The sequence below is a fragment of the Rattus norvegicus genome, chromosome 2 (assembly GCF_036323735.1).
Source record: "Rattus norvegicus strain BN/NHsdMcwi chromosome 2, GRCr8, whole genome shotgun sequence".
NCBI classification, from domain to species: Eukaryota; Metazoa; Chordata; class Mammalia; order Rodentia; family Muridae; genus Rattus; species Rattus norvegicus.
In genome coordinates this window covers 73,382,968-73,404,026 of record NC_086020.1, presented here as the reverse complement: position 1 = coordinate 73,404,026, position 21,059 = coordinate 73,382,968, and the positions used below count along the sequence as shown (strand labels likewise).

The window sequence follows — 21,059 nt, the reverse complement described above, 5'->3', positions numbered from 1 at the left end:
CCTTCCCCCAATGAACTTCCCTGCTCTCTGAGCCAACTGGACCAAGGCAAGTGGCCCTGAGAATCCTGCTATTCAAGGGGGTCCACCACTTCCTGGGCACTTCTTCACTTCCATCAGACTCCTGAAACTTACAGGTATGCTTCCCTTTCTCCACCCATATTCCCTTCTCCCTGAGCCCTTTGGGCCAAGCCAAGCTACACTCAGCAACAAGCAATCCAATTAGACCACTAACCTCCTGCCACCTCTCTGCCCAACTTCATCAGACCTGAGGCTCCTAATCTAGAGACCTGCAAGTCCAGAATCACACAGCCCAAAGATACTCATAAGTGGCCTGCCACCCCAAGACCATTGATGTTCACCCTTCTCCCAAAACCTACTACGTGAACATTTTGGATCAAAACCATCCGGATGTCTAAGACCCACAAAAGAACACAGTCAACAAGAGCCAGGGCAATAAGAAACTTACAAAGTACAACTACCCCACTACAGCAAGCCCCAGATATCCTAACATAGCTGAAACACAAGAAAAGGACTTTAAATCCAATCTTATAAGGCTGGTAGAGGTCTTTAAAGAGGAAATGTATAAATTCCTTAAAAACATACAGGTCATTTCAAATACACAGGTGAAGGAAATAAATAAAACTATAAATACTTATTCAATATAGTTCTTGAAGTCCCAGCCAGAACAATCAGAAAACAAAAGGAGATCAAGGGGATACAGATCGGAAAAGAAGAAGTCAAAATATCGCTATTTGCAGATGATAAGGTAGTATATTTAAGCGATCCCAAAAGATCCACCAGAGAACTACTAAAGCTGATAAACACGTTCAACAAAGTGGCTAGGTATAAAATTAACTCAGATAAATCAGTAGCCTTCCTCTACACAAAACAGAAACAAGCTGAGAAAGAAATTAGGGAAACGACACCCTTCATAATAGTCCCAAATAATATAAAATATCTCGTTGTGACTTTAACCAAGCAAGTAAAAGATCTGTATGATAAGAACGTCAAGCCCCTGAAGAAAGAAATTGAAGAAGACCTCAGAAGATGGAAAGATCTCCCATGCTCATGGACTGGCAGGATTAACATAGTAAAAATGGCCATTTTACCAAAAGTGATCTACAGATTCAATGCAATCCCCATCAAAATACCAATCCAATTCTTCAGAGAGTTTGACAGAAAAATTTGCAAATTCATCTGGAATAACAAAAACCCAGGATAGCTAAAACTATCCTCAACAATAAAAGGACTTCCTTGGGAATCACTAACCCTGAATTCAAGCAGTATTACACAGCAATAGTGATAAGAACTGTATGGTATTGGTACAGAGACAGACAGACCAGTGGAACAGAATTGAAGACCCAGAAATGAACCCACACACCTATGGGCACTTGATTTTTGACAAAGGAGCCAAAACCATCCAATGGAAAAAAGATAGCATTTTCAGCAAACTGTGCTGGTTCAACTGGAGGTCAGCATGTAGAAGAATGCAGATCGATCCATGCTTATCACCCTGTACAAAGCTTAAGTCCAAGTGGATCAAGGACCTCCACATCAAACCAGATACACTCAAACTAATAGAAGAAAAGGTAGGGAAGCATCTCGAACACATGGGTACTGGAGAAAATGGCCTATGCTCTAAGATCAAGAACCGACAAATGGGATCTCATAAAACTGCAAAGCTTCTGTAAGGCAAAGGACATTGTGGTTAGGAGAAAACGGTAACCAACAGATTGGGAAAAGATCTTTACCAGTCCTACAACAGATAGAGGACTTATATCCAAAATTTTCAAAGACCTCAAGAAGTTAGACCGCTGGGAGACAAATAATCCTATTAAAAAATGGGGTTCAGAGCTATACAAAGAATTCACAGCTGAGGAATGCTGAATGGCTGAGAAACACCTAAAGAAATGTTCAACATCTTTAGTCATAAGGGAAATGCAAATCAAAACAACCCTGAGATTTCACCTCACACCAGTGAGAATGGCTAAGATCAAAAACTCAGCTTACAGCAATTGCTGAGGAGGATGTGGAGAAAGAGGAACACTCCTCCATTGCTGGTGGGACTGCAAACTGCTAAAACCATTCTGGTAATCAGTCTGGAGGTTCCTCAGAAAACTGGACATTGAATTACCTGAGGACCCAGCTATATGGGGAAGCCCATATAGAAGGGGAGGGGAAGGGGTTAGGGGGATGTTGGCCTGGAAACCGGGAAGAGAAATAATAATCGAAATGTAAATAAGAAATACTCAAGTTAATAAAGATAAAAAAATACAAAAGACCCAAAAGTGGGAATAGAAGCAATAAAGAAAATACAAAGTGAGGAAATCCTACAGATGGAAAACCTAGGAAAGAGAAGAGAAACGACAGATGTTAGCATCACCAACAGAAAACAGGAAATGGAAGAGAATATCTCAGGAATCGAAGATAGGATAGAAGAAATTGATATAATAGTCAAACATACAGTGCAGAGAAGATGGGTTATCTCATTAGATTTTGTTCAGGGGCCATTGGTACCAATTTACTGGCTCTACCTTTGAATTGGAATAAAATATTGTTTCTATATTTATTATATGAAAAAAGAAATTGATACATCAGTCAAACAACATGCTAAATCTGAACAATACTGACTCAAACCATCCAAGAAATCTTGAATACCATGTAAAGACCTAGCCTAAGAAAAATAGGAATAGAGGAAAGTTAAGAGTACCAACTCCAAAGCCCAAAAAGTTATACTACTAAGTAACTAAGAAAATTTGAAAATTCTCATATTAGTGCTTTACAGGTAGAACCTAAAGCTCTACTCAAAAGAAAAACAAGGGAGAGGAAGAGGAGGAGGAGAAGCAAGCACAGCAAAGAAGATAAGAAGGCAGGAAATAATCAAAATCAGGGCTGAAATCAATCAGTAAAAGACAAAGAAAACAATCTGAAGAATCGACAATACCAAGAGCTTGTTCTTAGAGAAATCAAAAAGATGAACAAAACCTTATTCAAACTAACCACCACAGAGACAGTACCCAAATAAACAAAATCAGTAATGAAAAGGGAGACATAACAACTGACACTGAGGAAAGCTCAAGACTCATTAGGTCTTACTAAAAATCATGTACTTCACAAAATTGGAATATCTTACTGAAATCTACTGAAATGGATAATTTTCTAGCAGGTACCAATGCCAAAGTTAAATGAAGATCAAGCAAACTATTTAAACAGCCCAATAATCCCTAAAGAATTAGAAGCAGTCAATAGAAGTCCCCCTATCAAAAAAGCACAAGGCCAAATAGTTTTAGTACAGAATTCTACCAGACTTTCAAACCAGACATAATAATATTCTGAAAATAGAAACTGAAGGAACACTGTCAAACTCGTTTTATGAAGCTGCAGTCATCATGATAACAAAACCACACAAAGGCTCAAAAAAAAAAAAAAAAAAGAAACAAGGCTGATTTCTCCTATGAACATTAATTTAAAAATAGTCAATAAAATACATGAAAACTAAATCCAGGAACACATCAAGACATTAAATATTAATATCAAGAATGCTTCATCCCACTAAAACAAGGATGGTTCAGTGTATGAAAATCCATCTATAAAAACCCAATCCAGTAACTCATCAAGACATAAAACATTACGATCAAGTAGGGTTCATCCCACCAATGCAGGGATGGTTCAGTGTATGAAAATCCATCGATGTAATCCACCATATAAACAAACTGCAATTTTTAAAAAAATTGTTTGTTTGTCTCATTAGATATTGAAAAGCCTTTGATAAAATCTAACAACATTTCCTAATGTTACAGGTATTTGGGGAAATCAGGGATACAGGACACATACCTAAACATAATCAAAACAATATACAGAAAGCCAATAGTTAGCATCAGACTACAAGGAGGGAAATGAAGCATTTTCATTAAAATCATAGGCAAGATAAGGCTGCTGACTGCCTACTAAATATAACATTGCAGTTCTACCCAGAGCAATAGACAGTTAAAGGAGATTAAGTGGATAAAAATTGGTAGAAAGCAGCAAAGTGTTACTCTATTTGTATAATATGAAATTATACATGTGACCCCAAAAATTCTACCATAAAACTCATACAGCTGTTAAAATATTCAGCAAAGTGCCTGGATACAAAATTAACCCAAAGGAATTTGTAGTCCTCCTTTATAAAAATGATAAATAGGCAGAGAAAATATTAGAGAAACAGCACCTTTTACAATAGCCAAAAATAATACAAAATATCCTGGTGTAACTATAATCAAGTAACTGATAGATCTGGATGATAAGAGTTTCAAGTTCCTGAAAAATGAAGTTGAATAAGATTTCAGAAGATGGAAAGATCTTCCATGTTCATGGATAGGTAGGATTGACAGAATGAAAATGGTCATCTTACTAAGAGCAATCTATAGATTCAGTGCCATTCTCATCAAAATTCCAACAAAATTTTATAGACTTTGATATATTAATATTCAACTTTACATGGAAAAGCAAAAACCCAGGATAGCCAAAACAACTGTGAACAGTAAGAGAACTTCAGAAAGAATTACCATCCCTGATCTCAAGCTGTACTAAAGAGCAATAGTGATTAAAAACTACATGGAATGGGTACAGAAACATACATGTTGATCAATGGAATCTATTTGAAGACCCAGAAATAAACTCACACAGCATGGATATTCAATAAAGAAGCTAAAAACATATACTGGAAAAATGAAATCATCTTTAGCAAATGGTGCTAGATGAACTGGATATCTATATGTAGAAGAATAAAAAAGGATTCATAAGTATAGCCAGACACAAAATTCAAATCCAATGAGACCAAGGACCTCAACAATAAAACAGGATAAAGTAAATCCCATAGAAGAGAAAGTAGTAAATACCCTTGAATGCTTTGTTATAAGAGAAAAATTACTGAACAGAGCCCTTTGGCTCAAGCTCTAAGATTGACAATTGATTAAAGGGACTTTATGAAACTGCAAAGCTTTTATATGACAAAGGATACTGTCAATAAGAAAACCAGCAGCCCAGGTATTGAAAAAGAGTCTTCACCAACCAAAGGCTAATATACCAAATATATATATTAAAAAAAAAAACTCAAGAAGTTGGAGACTGACAACTCAACTCACATAAAATATTCAGTACAGAAATAAACAGAGATTTCTCAACATAAGAATCTCAAATGGATGGACAAGAAGCCTTTAAAGAAATATTCAAGGAGATGAGAATGAATCAATTTGCGTTCTTCTACACGCTCACCTCCAGTTGAACCAGCACCATTTGTTGAAAATTCTGTCTTTTTCCCCCACTGAGTGGTTTTAGCTCCTTTGTTAAGGATCAATTCACTATAGGTGTATGGGTTCATGTCTATTCCATTGATCTACCTGCCTGTCTCTGGACCAATACCAGTTTTGTCATTATTGCTCTATAACACAGCTGGATGTTAGGGTTGGTGATGATTCCCCTAGAAGTTATTTTATTGTTGAGAATAGTTTTCCCTATCCTGGGTTTTTTGTTATTCCAAATGAATTTGAAAATTGGTCTTCCTAACTCTATGAACAATTGTGTGGGAATTGTGATGGGGATTGAATTGATTCTATAGACTGCTTTCAGCAAGATTGCCATTTTTACAATCTTAATCCCGACAATCCATGAGCCTGGGAGATTTTTCCATCTTCTAATATCTTGGTTGATTTCTTTCTTCAGAGACTTAAAGTTCTTGTCTTACAGATCTTTCACTTGCTTGGTTAGAGTCAAGCCAAGTTACTTTATATTATTTGGAGCTATTGTGAAGGTTGACATTTCAATAATTTCTTTCTCAGCCTGATTATTCTTTAAGTAGAGGAAGGCTTCTTATTTATTTGAGTTAATTTTAAGTCCTGCTACTTTGCTGAAGTTGTTTATCAGACTTAGGAGTTCTATGGTGGACACTGAAATATCATCTGCAAATAGTGATATTTTGACTTCTTCCTTTCCTCTTTGTATCTCTTTGACTTCCATTTGTTGTCTAATTGCTCTGTCTAGGACTTCCAGTACTATATTGAATAGGTGCAAATCCAAGGGGATCAAGGACTTTCACATAAAACCAGATACACGAAAACTAATAGAAAAGAAATGGAGAAAATTCTAAAACACATGGGGAGAGGAGAAAATTTCCTGAAAAGAAAAACAATGGCTTATGCTGTAGGATCCAGAATTGACAAATAGGAACTCATAAAATCGCAAAGCTTCTGTAAGGCAAAGGACACTGTCAATAGGACAAAATGGCAACTGAGAGATTGGGAAAAGATCTTTACCAATCCAATATCAAAAAGAGGGCTAATATCCAATATGTACAAGAACTCAAGAAGTTAGACTTCTGAGAACCAAATAACCCTATTAAAAATGAGGTACAAAGAGTTCTTAAGTGAGGAATATTGAACAGCTATGAAGCATCTAAAAAAATTGTTCAACATCCTTAGTCATCAGGGAAATGCAAATCAAAACAACACTGAGATCCACCCCACACCAATCAGAATGGCTAAGATAAAAAAACTCAAGTGACAGCAGATGCTGTCAAGGATATGGAGAACGAGGAATACTTCTCCATTGTTAGTGGAGTTGCAAGCTGGTACAACCACTGTGGAAATCAGTATAGTGGTACCTCAGAAAATTGTTCATAGTACTGAGGACACAACTATATCACTCCTGGCCAAAAGATGTTCAAATATATAACAAGAACACATGCTTCACTATGTTCATAGCAGCCTTTTTTGTAATAGCCAGAAGTTGGAAAGAATCCAGATGACCTTCAACAGAGGAATAGATACAGAAAATATGGTACATTTACACAGTGTATTAAAAACTATGACTTCATATTTTCTGTATCCATTTCTCTGTTGAAGGGCATCTGGATTCTTTCCAGCCTCTGATTATTATAAATAAGGCTGGTATGAACTGAGAATGGGACCCCAGACCCCAAATGAACAATGCCAACCAACCAGAGCTTCCAGGGACCAAGCCACTACACAAAGACATTACATGGACTGACCCTGGACTCCAATTGCATAGGTAGCAATGAATAGCCTAGTAAGGGTACCAGTGGAAGGAGAAGCCCTTGGGCCTGCCAAGGTTGGAACCCCAGTGAATGGGATTCTTGGGGAGAGGGCAGTAATGGGGGAGGATGGAGAGGGGAACACCCATATAGAAGGGGAGCTGGAGGGTTTAGGGAGATAATGGCCTGGAAAGCGGGAAAGGGAATAACATTTGAAATGTAAATAAGAAATACCCAATTTAGTAAAGATGGAGAAAAAGAGAACTGTTCAAAGTTCTTAGTCATCAGTGAAATGCAAATCAAAACATAAACACTGTCTATGATCAAAACCTCAAGATATAGCACATATAGCAGGATGTGAAGGAAGAGGAACATTCCTCCATTGTTAGTGGAAGTGCATATGTGTACAACCACCATGAAAATCAATTTGGTATTTTTTAAGAAATAATAGTTCTTCCTCAAAACTTATCTATACCACTCCTGGGTATACACCCTCAAAGTGCCCAGCATCTCAAAGGACGCTCACTCAACTATGTTCATAGCAGCTTCTTTTGTAATACACCAGAAACAGGAAACTACATTGATGTCTCTCCACTGAAGAATAGATAAAGAAAATGTGGTGTAACTACACAATTGAATACTATTTACCTATTAAAAACCAAGACACTATGAATTTTGCAGGTAAATGGATGGAACATGAGAATATTATCCTGATTTTGGTAACTCAGTCCAAAAAGGACATACATGGCGTGTACACACTTACATGTACATATTAGCCATAAGACACAGATACCATGCTACACTCCACAGACCTGAAGAAGCTTGAGTCACTCAAGAATCAATGGGGCTGACCTTAGCTGAGATTCACTTCACTGGGGATTTGGAAACTGAAGAGTCCACCTCCTATATCTAAACAGGAACTCCAGTGGCACAATAGAGACAACAAATGCATCTCACACAATACTTTCAACCCCAGATTTATCCTGTCCACAAGGAATGCAAGCAATAATATAAAATACCTTGGTGTTACTTTAACCAAGCAAGTGAAAGATCTGTATGATAAGAACTTCAAACTTCTGAAGAAAGAAATTGAAGAAGATCTCAGAAGATGGAAAGATCCACCATGCTCACGGATTGGTGGGATTAATATAGTAAAACTGGCCATTTTACCAAAAGCGATCTACAGATTCAATGCAATCCTCATCAAAATTCCAACCCAATTCTTCATAGAGTTATACAGAACAATTTGCAAATTCATCTGGAATAACAAAAACCGGGATACCAAAAACTGTCCTCAACAATAAAAAAACTTCCCAGGGAATCACTATCTCTTAATTCAAGCAATATTACAGAGCAATAGTGATAAAAAACTTTATGTTATTAGTAGAGAGACATGCATATAGACAAGTGGCATAGAATTAAAGACCCAGAAATGAACCCACACACGTATGGTCACTTGATTTTTGACAAAGGAGCCAAAACCATCCAATGGAAAAAGGATAGCATTTTCAGCAAATGGTATTGGTTCAACTGGAGGTCACCATGTAGAAGAAGGCAGATCAAACCATTCTTATCTCCCTGTACAAAGCTTAAGTCCAAGTGGATCAAGCACCTCCACATCAAACCAGATACACTCAAATTAATAGAAGAACAAGTTGGGAAGAATCTCGAAAACATGGGCACTGAAGGAAATTTCCTGAACAAAACACAAATGGATTATGCTCTAAGATCAAGAATTGACAAATGGGATCTCATAAAACTGCAAAGCTTCTGTAAGGCAAAGGACACTGTTCTTAGGACAAAACAGTAACCAACAGATTGGGAAAAGATCTTTACCAATCCTACAACTGATAGAGGGCTTATATCCAAAATATACAAAGAACTCAAGAAGTTAGACTGCAGGGAGACAAATAACCCTATTAAAAAATGGGGTTCAGAGCTAAACAAAGAATTCACAGCTAAGGTGTCCCGAATGGCTGAGAAACACCTAAAGAAATGTTCAACATCTTTAGTCATAAGGGAAATGCAAATCAAAACAACCCTGAGATTCCCCCTCACACCAGTCAGAATTGCTAAGATCAAAAACTCAGGTGACAGCAGATGCTAGCTAGGATGTGGAAAAAGAGTAACATGCCTCCATTGATGGTGGGTTTACAGACTGGTGGGTATAACCATTCTGGACATCAGTCTGGAGGTTCCTCAGAAAAGTGGACATTGAACTACCTGAGGACCCAGCTATACCTCTCTTGGGCATATACCCAAAATATGCCCCAACATATAACAAAGACACATGTTTTACTATGTTTAAAACAGCTTTATTTATAATAGCCAGAACCTGGAAAGAAGCAGATGCCATTCAACAGAGGAGTGGATACAGAAAATGTGGTACATCTACACAATGGAATACTACTCAGCTATCAAGAACAATGACATTATGAAATTCATAGGCAATTTGGTAAGGTACTGGAAAATTTCATCCTGAGTGGTGTAACACAAATCACAGAAAAATACACATGATATGTATTCATTGATAAGTGGATATTAGCCCAGATGCTCGAATTACCCTACATGCACAGAATGCATCAAACTCAAGAAGTATGACCAAAATGCAAACGCTTCAATCCTTCTTTAAAAGTGGAATAAGAATACGTTTGGGAGGGAATAGGGAGCAAAGTTTAGTATAGAGGCTCAAGGAACACCCATTAAGAGCCTGCCCCACATATGGCGCTTACATATACAGCCACCAAATTATCTGAATGCTTCACTCCTTCTTTAAAAGGGGAACAAGAATACCCTTGGCAGGGAATAGAGAGGCAAAGATTAAAACAGACACAGAAGGAACACCCATTCAGAGCCTGCCCCACATGTGGCCCATACATATACAGCCATCCAATTAGTCAAGATGTATGAAGCAAACAAGTGCAGGCTGGCAGGAACTGGATGTAGATCTATCCTGGGAGACACAGACTGAATACAGCAAATACATAATCGAATGCCAGCAGCAAACCACTGAACTGAGAACAGGACCCCCGTTGAAGGAATCAGAGAAAGGACTGAAAGAGATTGAAGGGAATTGAGACCCCATATGAACAACAATGCCAAGCAACCAGAGCTTCCAGGGACTAAGCCACTACCCAAAGACTGTACATGGACTGACTCTGGGCTCCAACTGCAAATGTAGCAATGAATAGCCTAGTAAGAGCACCAGTGGAAGGGGAAGCTCTTGGTCCTGCCAAGACTGAACCCCCAGTGAGTGTGATTGTTGGGGGAACGGTGGTAATGGGGGTAGTAAGGGGAGGGGAACACCTATATAGAAGTGGATATGGAGGGTTTAGGGGGATGTTTTCCTGGAAACTGGGAAAGGGAATAACAATTGAAATGTAAGTAAGAAATACCCAAGTTAATAAAGATGGTGGAAAAAAACAAAAAACAAAACAAAACAAAACAAAACAACAACAACAACAACAACAACAACAGCAAAAGAACATATAAAGAATCCATTGCTATCTATTTAAAAGAGCTAAAATAAAGATGGAAGTTTGTGGAAGAAATTCAGAGATGAAAATACAGCTTAGTTAGAAACCTTGTTATGATGGTCAACTTCTACATTAATAACTATATTTTCTTTTTTCATTTTATTGGATATTTTCATTATTTACATTTCAAATGTTATCCCCTTTCCCAGTTTCCCCGTTCATAAATCCCCTATCCATCCCTTCTTCTATGAGGGTGCTCCCCTACCCACTGCCTCCCACCTTTCTACCCTGGCCTTCCCCTTCACTGGTGCATGGAGCCTTCACAGGGCCAAGGGCCTCTTACATCAATAGCATCCTTTGCTACATACGGGGCTGGAGTCACTGGTCACACCAAGTGTACTCTTTGGGTGGTGTTTAGTCCCTGGGAGATCTGGGGGGTCTAATTGTTTGATATGTTGTTCTTCTTATGGGTTTGCAGACCTCTTCAGCTATTTGAGTCCTTTCTCTAACTCCTCGATTCAGGTCCCCATACTCAGTCCAATGGTTGGCTTGTGAGCACATACCTCTCTATTTCTCAGGCTCTGACAGAGTCTCTCAGGAGACAGCTATATCAGGTTCCTGTCATCGTGCACTTCTTGCCATCTATCTGTAATACTGTTACCTCTGATGCATATCTCTCTCTCTCTCTCTCTCTCTCTCTCTCTCTCTCATCTCCACCTTCCTCCCCCTCTCTATCTCTATCTCTATCTCTCTCTCTATCTCTCTCTCTATCTCTATCTCTCTCTCTCTCTCTCTATCTCTATCTCTATCTCTATCTCTATCTCTATCTCTATCTCTATCTCTATCTCTATCTCTATCTCTTGTTGCCAATTCTACTACCAGATTCTGGAATTCGCCATTATTTTCCAGGTTTATGAAATTATTTTCATGGATTCCTCATTTGAATAAATGTATGCAATGAAGAGTTTTGGTTCTATTTTTGAGATGATAATAAGGAGAAAGTAGTATAGAATCATAAGGATTTACTGCATTTTAGCAATTGTTTGGTTATTTTTACAGTGGGTTGGTCTGATGCAGTTTTTATGCTAATTAAAATTACTAATTCTCAAATCTGCTTTCCCAGGGAGGAGTAGATCCTCTTGTACACCAAATGATATTATAGTCAATAAAAGACTAGGGTTTGTGATTGGGCAATAGAGGAAGAAAGGTGAACCTTAAGGACAGAGTGAGGAAGTTGCAGGGGGAGAAGGTTAAGGGGGAGAAACAAGGACAAAGAGTCAGAGGGAGACATCATGAGAAGAGAGGGATCAAGAGCGCATGGTCAGGAAAAACAACAAGTAACAAGGTGGTTTATGATTGGGAAATAAGTTATAGTAGATCCAAACCTACCCAATCTAGGCTTATGGCTTGTAATCAAAATATCTAGATTGTGTGTCTTTTCTATGGGCTAGAGAGAATGATTAATTTCATTTACAAATGAGGATTTTTGCTTCTAAGTATTTTTAATTCTAAAAAAGAGAATATAATGTAGAACTGGAAGCTATTAATAATGATTTATGACATTTTACCAATAGAATTTTGAGGGTTTGGTTACTTTTTTATTATACTCAATTATTCACATTCTAGTTATATTTGTATTGCTGTGATAAGACATGTTAACCAAAAAAGTATTTAGGTGGTCTACTTTGTTTTAGTTGCTGTGATAAACATGCCGGCCCCTAGCAACGTGAAGGGAGAGAAGGTTTTGTCAGCTGTCCTGGCAGCAGTCAGTCATTGAGAGAAGTCAGGACAGGAACCTGAAGGAGGAACAGTAGAAGAGACCATGGAAGAATGCTACTTACTGACTTGCTTGCCTGCTTTGCTGAATTCTCTTTCTTACATAGTCCAGGCCCAATTGCCAAGGGATAATGATACTGACTTTAATTGTCTAGGGTCTCCTACATAAACTGACATACAACATTTCTATACACATGCCAATGTGGTCTCAGTAATTACTCAGCTAAGGTTTTCTCTTTCCAAATGATTAAGGATTTCGCAATGTTGACAGTAAAAACTAATTGGGAAAATATCTTTATTCAAATTCATGTAAATTGGTTTCAAACATTTCAAAATTACTTTTTAATTATTTGCATTCAACTTTTAAATATTGGATATATACAATCATCCTATACAATTATTTTATATTATTTTAATTATTTTTATTTATATCTATAATCTATGAAAAACTATATATTTTTAGAATTATAGATAATATTTAGATATTTGTGAATAATTTCAGCATTAGATATGTCAAACACAACAATATTCTTCAACTTTTTTTTTTTTTTTTTTTTTCGGAGCTGGGAACCGAACCCAGGGCCTTGCGCTTCCTAGGCAAGTGCTCTACCGCTGAGCTAAATCCCCAACCCCATTCTTCAACTTTTTAAAATTATTTCTTAAATATTTGTACAATATGTTTGGTTCATATTGATCCTCTCTATAATTCCTCAAAGATAATTAAAATATTTAAAAGTTACCTTTTAAAATATTCAGACTACTCTCATTATCTCTGTTTACTTAGTGTATAATAGTACATCAAGATTTCTCCTCAAAATAAGTACTTCCTACTGATTTCTCTTTCTTATTTTGTGTGGTGTCTCTATTGTTTTCATCCAATTAGGATGAAAACAGAAATATTAAAAATTAGAGAAAAGATTAGAAATTAAGTGAAAATTTAAATTGACTAAAAGTCAAAATGTGTGAATAAGAAATTACCTTTAATTTTCTGTTTTTGTGATATCTTATTTAGGGTTTCTATTGCTCTGAGGTGACAGCATGATCAATACAACTCTTAAAAAAGCAAACATTTAATTGGGGCAGGTTTACAGTTTCAGAGGTTCAATCCACACAGTCATAGGAAATTTGGCAGTGTGCAGACAGGCATGGTGCTGGAGAAGGAGCTGTAAGTTCTACACCTTCTTCCAAAGGAAGCAGGAGACTGTCTTACAGAAGCTTAGAGAAGGGTCTCAAAGCCCATACTCACAATGATCCACTTCCTCAAACAAGGCCACACTCTCCAACAAAGCTAAAACTCCTTATTCTGCCAATCAGAGCCTGGGCCAAGCATATTCAAACCACTACATTATACTCCTAGCACCCATTGTCTTATTCAAGCACATGAGTCTATGGGAGCCATACATAGCCATAGCATAATACAAAATATATTGAGTCCATTTTCAAATGTTCCCATAGTATAATAGTATCCTTAACATTAAAAGTCAAGTGTAAAAATTGTCTTCTGAGGCTTATTCAATCATATTCCCCTACAAATCAAAATTTTAAAAGCTGATAAAATACATCCACCATTACTGGAAATAGATTATCATTATCACAATGTAAGGAAATACTGGAAGAAAGCAAGACTAAAAGCCACCTGGTCAATCTTCAACTCTGCACCTCCATGGCTAATGTCAAATCCTTTTAGATTTGATGACTACAACACACATTTTCTTTGGGGGGGGGTGGGAGGTGATTACACACCCTGTTAGCAGCTTTCTTCAGTATGCATTTCACAACTCTGGTATCTCTAGCATCTTGATGTATCCAAAGCAATGTCAACCTTACAGCTTCTTCTCTGAAATTCACATATGATCTTCTGACCTTCTCTGAAGGGCTTGAATTGCTTTTCTAGCACTACCCTCTGTAGCAATCTAAGCTCTAACTGACTTCACTCCACTGCTGCTTCTATTCATGGTGATCATCCCATGGTACTAGCATCTCCAATTCACGGAAGTCTTCTGCTGCAAATAGCCTTCACTAATAGCCTTTCATAGGCTCTCTTCATGATGTTAAGCCTCATCTCCTTTGAATGACATCAGGCTCATTAAATAAAACTGAGGCCTCACCTTCAACAATGGCCTTCCCTGAACTCTCCCAGTGCCAGGCCTAACCTGCTCTTGAGAATGCCTTTATGCCTTCAAAGCCAGTACCACCTGGTGATTCTTAAACTTTATGAAGTCCAGCTGCAGCACAAGGTACAACCCTGACTCTCTTTCTGGAACACAGTTGCTTTGTGCTCTCAGAAAATAATTTCCAGAAGACTTTACCTCAGTGAAGCTGGTTTCATCTTAATCACCACAAATTTCTTAGTTCCAGCTAACCAGCATCAATTATCCCCATAGTCCCTTCTATCCTTCTCTAAAGTCAGAGCCACACGGCCAAGGCTGCCAAGTTCTGTTGATTACTGTAGTAGAAATATGCCCCCTTTTTTAATACATCCTTTATTGCCTAGGCTTGGCTGTCCTAAAAGTTGCTCTCTTGATAGACCTTGAACTTCAAATCTACATGGCTCTATCTTCTGGGATTATGTTGTTTACCTCCAAGTCTGGACATTTGGTTACATTTCCCAAGATCTTTTAAGTTATATATTGCAGTTCATTCCAAATAGAGTCAGTTTGACAACAGAGAATAGCCATCACAATCCATTCCATTGTCAATCTGATATATAGTTATATCTCCTTATATCTCAATGAAAATAATAACCAGGTTATAATAATACTTAGACATAGCTATTCCTTGTTCAATTGTAAACCCATAAGCAATAAACTTAGTTGAGTGGAAATTAGCCCCAAGGTCAGCACTCCCTTAATCTGACTATCTTCTTAAACAGAGCATTTATTTCCATTCCACTTTGTGGAGTCCTTTTAACACTTGAACCTTATATTTTGTGTGATTTCTTTCTAAGCTTGCTTATTCTTGGTCAAAATGCATATAATGAAAGTAAACTAGAGGACAAAGACCTGCTGGACCATTTTGGAGACTTCCTTTGTCAATGCAATTCATCTGGATTATCTGCAGCTTATCTTCATGCAGACTTTTCAGACAAAGGCAAAAAAAACAACCACATTCTTCACCAAAACACCGCAAGAACTGTCTCTAGGACATGTACTAAAATTCTCATCTGAAACCTATTTAACCATCATCCTCCACAATTTAAACTACCATCAGTATTACTGTCCTCCATATACCTACTTGGATGGTCAATTAAGGCCCATATAAAGCCTTCCTCTGCTTCCCAAATTCAATGTCTCAGATCCACACTCTACCAAATGAAAACATGGTCATCACTTCCACATCAATACCCCAGTGACTGGTACCAACTTCTACCTTAGTTTGGGTTTCCATTCCTCTGAAGAAACACCATGACCAAGGGAAAACTCTTATAAAGACAAACAGGTGATTGGGGAAGTCTTTCATTTTCAGAGATTCAGTCTATTATTATCAAGATCCATCCCATATACTGTCACCAAACCCAGACAATATTGTGGATGCCAAGAAGTACATGCTGACAGGAACCTGATATAACTGTCTCCTGAGAGACTTTGTCAGAATCTGACAAATACAGAGGTGGGTGTTCACACCCAACCATTGAACTGACTATGGGGTCCCTAATGGAGGAGTTAGAAAAAGGACTGGAGGAGATGAAGGGTTAGCAATCAGTCAGACTCTCCAGAGACTAAACCACCAACCAACAAGTACACATGGAGGGACCCATGGCTTCAGCCAAATATGTAGCAGAGTATGAACTTATTGGGCATTAATAAAAGGAGTGACCCTTGGCCCTGTGAAATCTCAATGCTTCCATATAGGTGAAACCCAGGGCGGGAAGATGGGAAGGAATGTGTGAGTAGGTGGGGGAACACTTTCATAGAGGCATGGGTAGGGGGAAAAGATTGGGGGACTCCAGAGTTGAAATCATGAAAAGGAATAACATTTGAAATGTATGTAAAAAATATTCAATAAAAAAAAGGAAACATGGCTGCAGGCAGGAGTGCATGGTACTGGAGAAGGAGATGTAAGAAGTGTCCTACATCTTAATCTTCATCTTCATTCAAAATTAGCAGGAGACTGCTTTCCATGCAGCTAAGGAAAGGGTCTCAAAGCAAACACCCACAATACCACACTTCCTCCAACAAGGCCATATCTATTTCAATGGGGCCACAACCCCTAAAAAGGCTACTCAGTCTCTGGGCTAAGCATATTCAAACCACCACATTTGACATCTATAGAAAGGTTGGACATTCAGTAGACTCATGGATCATAGCAATAGAACAGTGATGTTGAGTGGCAGTTGTGATCTCAATGGGTTTGATATGCATGCTGTTCATACATGTACTCTTGAACTTTCATCCATGTACCTCTTGCATGTAGATGACATACAATCTGGGAAGATCACCTTATGTTAGCAATTTCAGCATGGTGGTTTTTTTTGCAGTTTTTCCTTCCTAAGAGTGATCTGAGTTAAAAAAAATTAAATTATACTTATTTCCAAATAAATTGTGATAACCAGTTAAAAATACTGAGGATTGGACTCATAAGTAATCATTCTTGTTACCTTATATTCTTGACAAAATAATAAATATTGATAAACAGTAAATTTAAAAAAGAAATCAAAGTGTAAAATTTTCTATGTAATATATTTTATTTGAAAGTATTTCCATATATATTATATTTCAAAACACTTATACTCTGTAAAGCTAGTGTTTAGTGTCTAGAATTTCATACTTAACTCAGAATTTCACAGTACAAACATATTAAGAATGATAGATGATGTCAATAGAATAATATCCTCATGTAAAAAATTTCCTGCTTTAAACCCTTAGAAAAATTGTGTACCACCAAAATTACTCCAAAACAGTTTTTAGATGAAAGTTTTTATGTGCACTTTTAACTGCAAAATAAGTCAAGATAGTGATTAAGAAAAGCCTGGAATTGATGTTTTCTGTGAAAATTGATGGAGTAAAAAAATTGATCTACCACATTTTTATACTACGGCATTACTGTATTCTCCTCATAAATGCCTAAATGTTAAAATAAAATATGAAGTATTTAAACATAAATTTACAATCAGTCATAGGTTTGTATTATAATATTCTTAAGAAGATACAGTTTCCAAAATAATGTGGAGTTTCTTTTGGCACTAAAAGTTTATTATTTCCATAGATATAGTTCATACCAGTTCTTGGTGCAATAGTGTAAAAACTTCATAAGTTATTCTTCCCTCAAAGTATTATTCTTTCAACAACTACTTAAAAATTGATACTTCAGGGTTGGGGGTTTGGCTCAGTGGTAGAGAGCTTGCCTAGCAAGCGCAAGGCCCTGGGTTCGGTCCCAGCTCCGAAAAAAAAGAAAAGAAAAAAAAATTTATATTTCTATTATAAATTAAACATGTCTTTCTTTGAGAATACAAAAGTGTTTCTATATACTACTTGATAAAAAAAATAGAAAATGATAGATAAGCTACCTAGGTCTACAGTCAAAGTCAAATGTCCATGGACTATAAGGGAAAAAGAGTTGTATGGATATATGAATGCAAAAATATAAAACAAAACCATAGTAATTTATCCTTTGAATTAATAATAGCATTCAAAATTCATTCCCCCCTAAAATTTGAATCAATATGGATCATTGTGATGGTTTATTCTACTTGTTTTTGTTTTTACAAATTTGTACTCATCATAAGTGCAAGGGAGAAGCTGGCATTGTGCTTAAATTTAATTGTCCTTTATTATAGTTCTGGCCACTTACTTAACATGTATATGTCTGAAATGTTTATCTAGACATATTGATTTGTATTGACTTCACTACATTTTTTATATTTTATATTGATATTCCTAAAGCTTTCCTGTAAGGTGACTTAGTGTTTAAAGTTCCTTGCTTCCAAGGCTAATGCCCCCATTTATTCCCATTGACACTGACATGGTAGAATGAATGAATTAACCCCCCAAAGCTGTCTTCTGACCTTCACAGAGAGGTGGGACACACAATTCTCTTAAGTAAATACATAGAAAAAGTTTCTGAGTATGACACAACCATAGTTATAATATTGAGAATTACTAGTGCTAGTATGAAAAAACATAATAAAAATGTTACTCCATATACAGAAAAATATCACACCTTTTCTATAAAACATCTTTAAAATGTTAATTTCTAGTTCACTGGAAGTGCTTTTCCTTGAAAATTCTGAAGTCCTAGTCTAGCTTAATTGTCACTAGCTGTGTGATACTAGGCTCCTAACACACTATTTCAGAGTATCTATTTCCTGACTTCAACATCATGGGCAAAACCATACAAGGATTAAAGAGAATCAGTAAGCAGTTCATTCTTCTGTTGCTTATTATTCTAATTTTTCTTACATTGTATGAGAATATTATAAATTAAATTTATACACTCAGAAATATAAATTTCAGAAAATTATGTCAGAAAATGTATCATTTAATACTTTATAATTAATTCAGCATCTGTCATCAGTGATAAACTTTTCACACTTCTCTATTGTACAACTAAATCTAAACTACCTAAAGTTCATCAAATATTCAAGGTTTAGTACACTAATTCTTTACTTCAGATAATTTATATCTACTCCTAATTTGAAATGTCCTCAACTAGACATTATTCTTACTTTTCTCAAATTCTGCAACAAAAAAAAATATGTTTTAGAAACATGGTCCTCTCCACAACTTATAAACTATAAATTTATTTCACATTGAATCTGAATCACAGATTTAAAACTTGAAATTTAATTTGGGGAATAGATGAGCTTATTGTATGAAAAGTAAAAACAGTCATTAACACACCATAAAATATCTCTAGAAATATTAAGGTGTATTGTGTATCAAATATTAAAGCATAACTTTATGCTTACACGTAAGAATGTCCCACATAGAGCATTCGTTGAGGTATTTCAGTAATGTTACTTGTTTGAGAATGAATGGACTCCATCCATTGGATAATTCATAGACAAAACCTATAACTCTCATACAAGCTGATAAGTAGCCTAATTGACCAAAGCTAGAATGGCTTCTCTATGACCTAATGGGTTGATCAGGAAAATTACCCAAGCAGTTGTTGTTTGAGCACAGAATGTGGTCTGAGGCACGTACTTTCTCCTTTCACATAAATTTGCACATTCACTACATAAGGCCTTCAATAGTCAGTCTTTACTTCACAAGTTCTGAGGACCAGGCAGAATACATCCAAATTCTGTGCCATAATATCACATAAATATACACTAGCCTACTTCCTGATTTATCCCTTTTTCTATTCTGAAACCTCTGAATCACTGTTTGTGTTTCTTATGCATTTGTCTTCAGATTCCACCATATTTGCCTATTAAACTCAACTTGAAGCATTAAAGCCCTTTTGTCCTTAGTCCAAATCCTTCATCAGTCTCCCTGAAAATGTGGTCCAAAGACTTAACAATCAACTGTTCAGGTGTATTTCAGCAACGGTTCCACATCTAGATATCACTTTCCCATTTTTTTTTTAAAAATTTTTCAAGCCTTAATAAAATATCCTAACAAAAGCAATGCGAAGAAAGAAGGCTGTTATGGCTCACAATTCTAGAATACAATCTTAGCATAGACATCATGATGGCAGAGGATTAAGGCAGTGGGTCATATTGTATCAACAGTCAGGGAGCTGAGATCAAAGCGTGTTCAAGCTCAGCTGGAATTCTCCCTTTAATATAACATTCAACTCCATGGGATGCTGCTGTTCTTTCAAAGTGTTTCTTCCAGAATCATCAGATTAGATAATTTAGATAATCCATCACATACAAAAATATTTCAAGAATCTAACATACTTCACATAATCCTTTAAAGACATCAATTAATATTTACCTGTTAGATAATGAATGCTATATGTCAATCAATATTAAATATCACAATTTACATTCAATAATTAAAGGAGACTCACAATAATAAAATGAGTAGGTGGTAGTATTTGCAATATGAAGAATTATTTTGACATATTTTCCAAGAAATTATTAAAGGGGAACAAAACTGAGAGCTATAGAAGAATTTAAGTTAATTGAACTTTTTGGATAAACTGTATTTTTGCATTTGATCTTAGGCACCCATGTACTAAGGAGGATATGGAATCAGTTGTTTCTGGAGATTGATCTCAAGTTAACAAAGTCTAATTAGTATGACTCAGCTTTTTATGCGCTCTGTTCAGTTAAATAGCCCAGTGGACGTCCCCCAAGTTGTGACATCTAAGACCAACCTCTGGTTTCCTGAGGGATTGGAACAGATGTCAATATATTCTGCAGCACATTTGCACACATAAACATGAACACAACTATGCACATATGTTCACACATTTAAAATATTTAGCACAAGTCTTCCACAGTTACCTCTACTCTGAGTTGACACTGAATAAAATTCCTGAATAGAATAAATGTTTGTAGTTCTTTCTTTCTTTAACATTATGTAAAGTGTTATAAGTCTGTGTCAGGTATTTGAAGTAATAAAGGAAGAAAAAATATTTGAAATGCACTTCTTTAAATTCTGAAAGGACCTGGGTTCGGTCCCCAGCTCCGAAAAAAAGAACCAAAAAAAAAAAAATTCTGAAAGGACCATAGCAGAAGGATAGCTACCAAGTGCCTCTCATGAATACACTCGTGCCAATAACTATTTTGCATTGAAATTGCAATATATGTGCAACATCTTAGTGTCTTATCAAACATATAAGTTCTGTTTTCACTATAAGACTAGACAATTATCTTCTACACC

The 21,059-nt window shown here is 36.5% G+C and overlaps 1 protein-coding gene across 2 annotated transcripts in view; it reads right to left on the bottom strand.

The window, feature by feature from the left end:
• Positions 1–21,059, bottom strand: part of Cdh12 (cadherin 12) — a 1,234,181-nt gene that overhangs the window by 32,013 nt on the left and 1,181,109 nt on the right. The gene's annotated exons all lie outside the window — the stretch shown is intronic.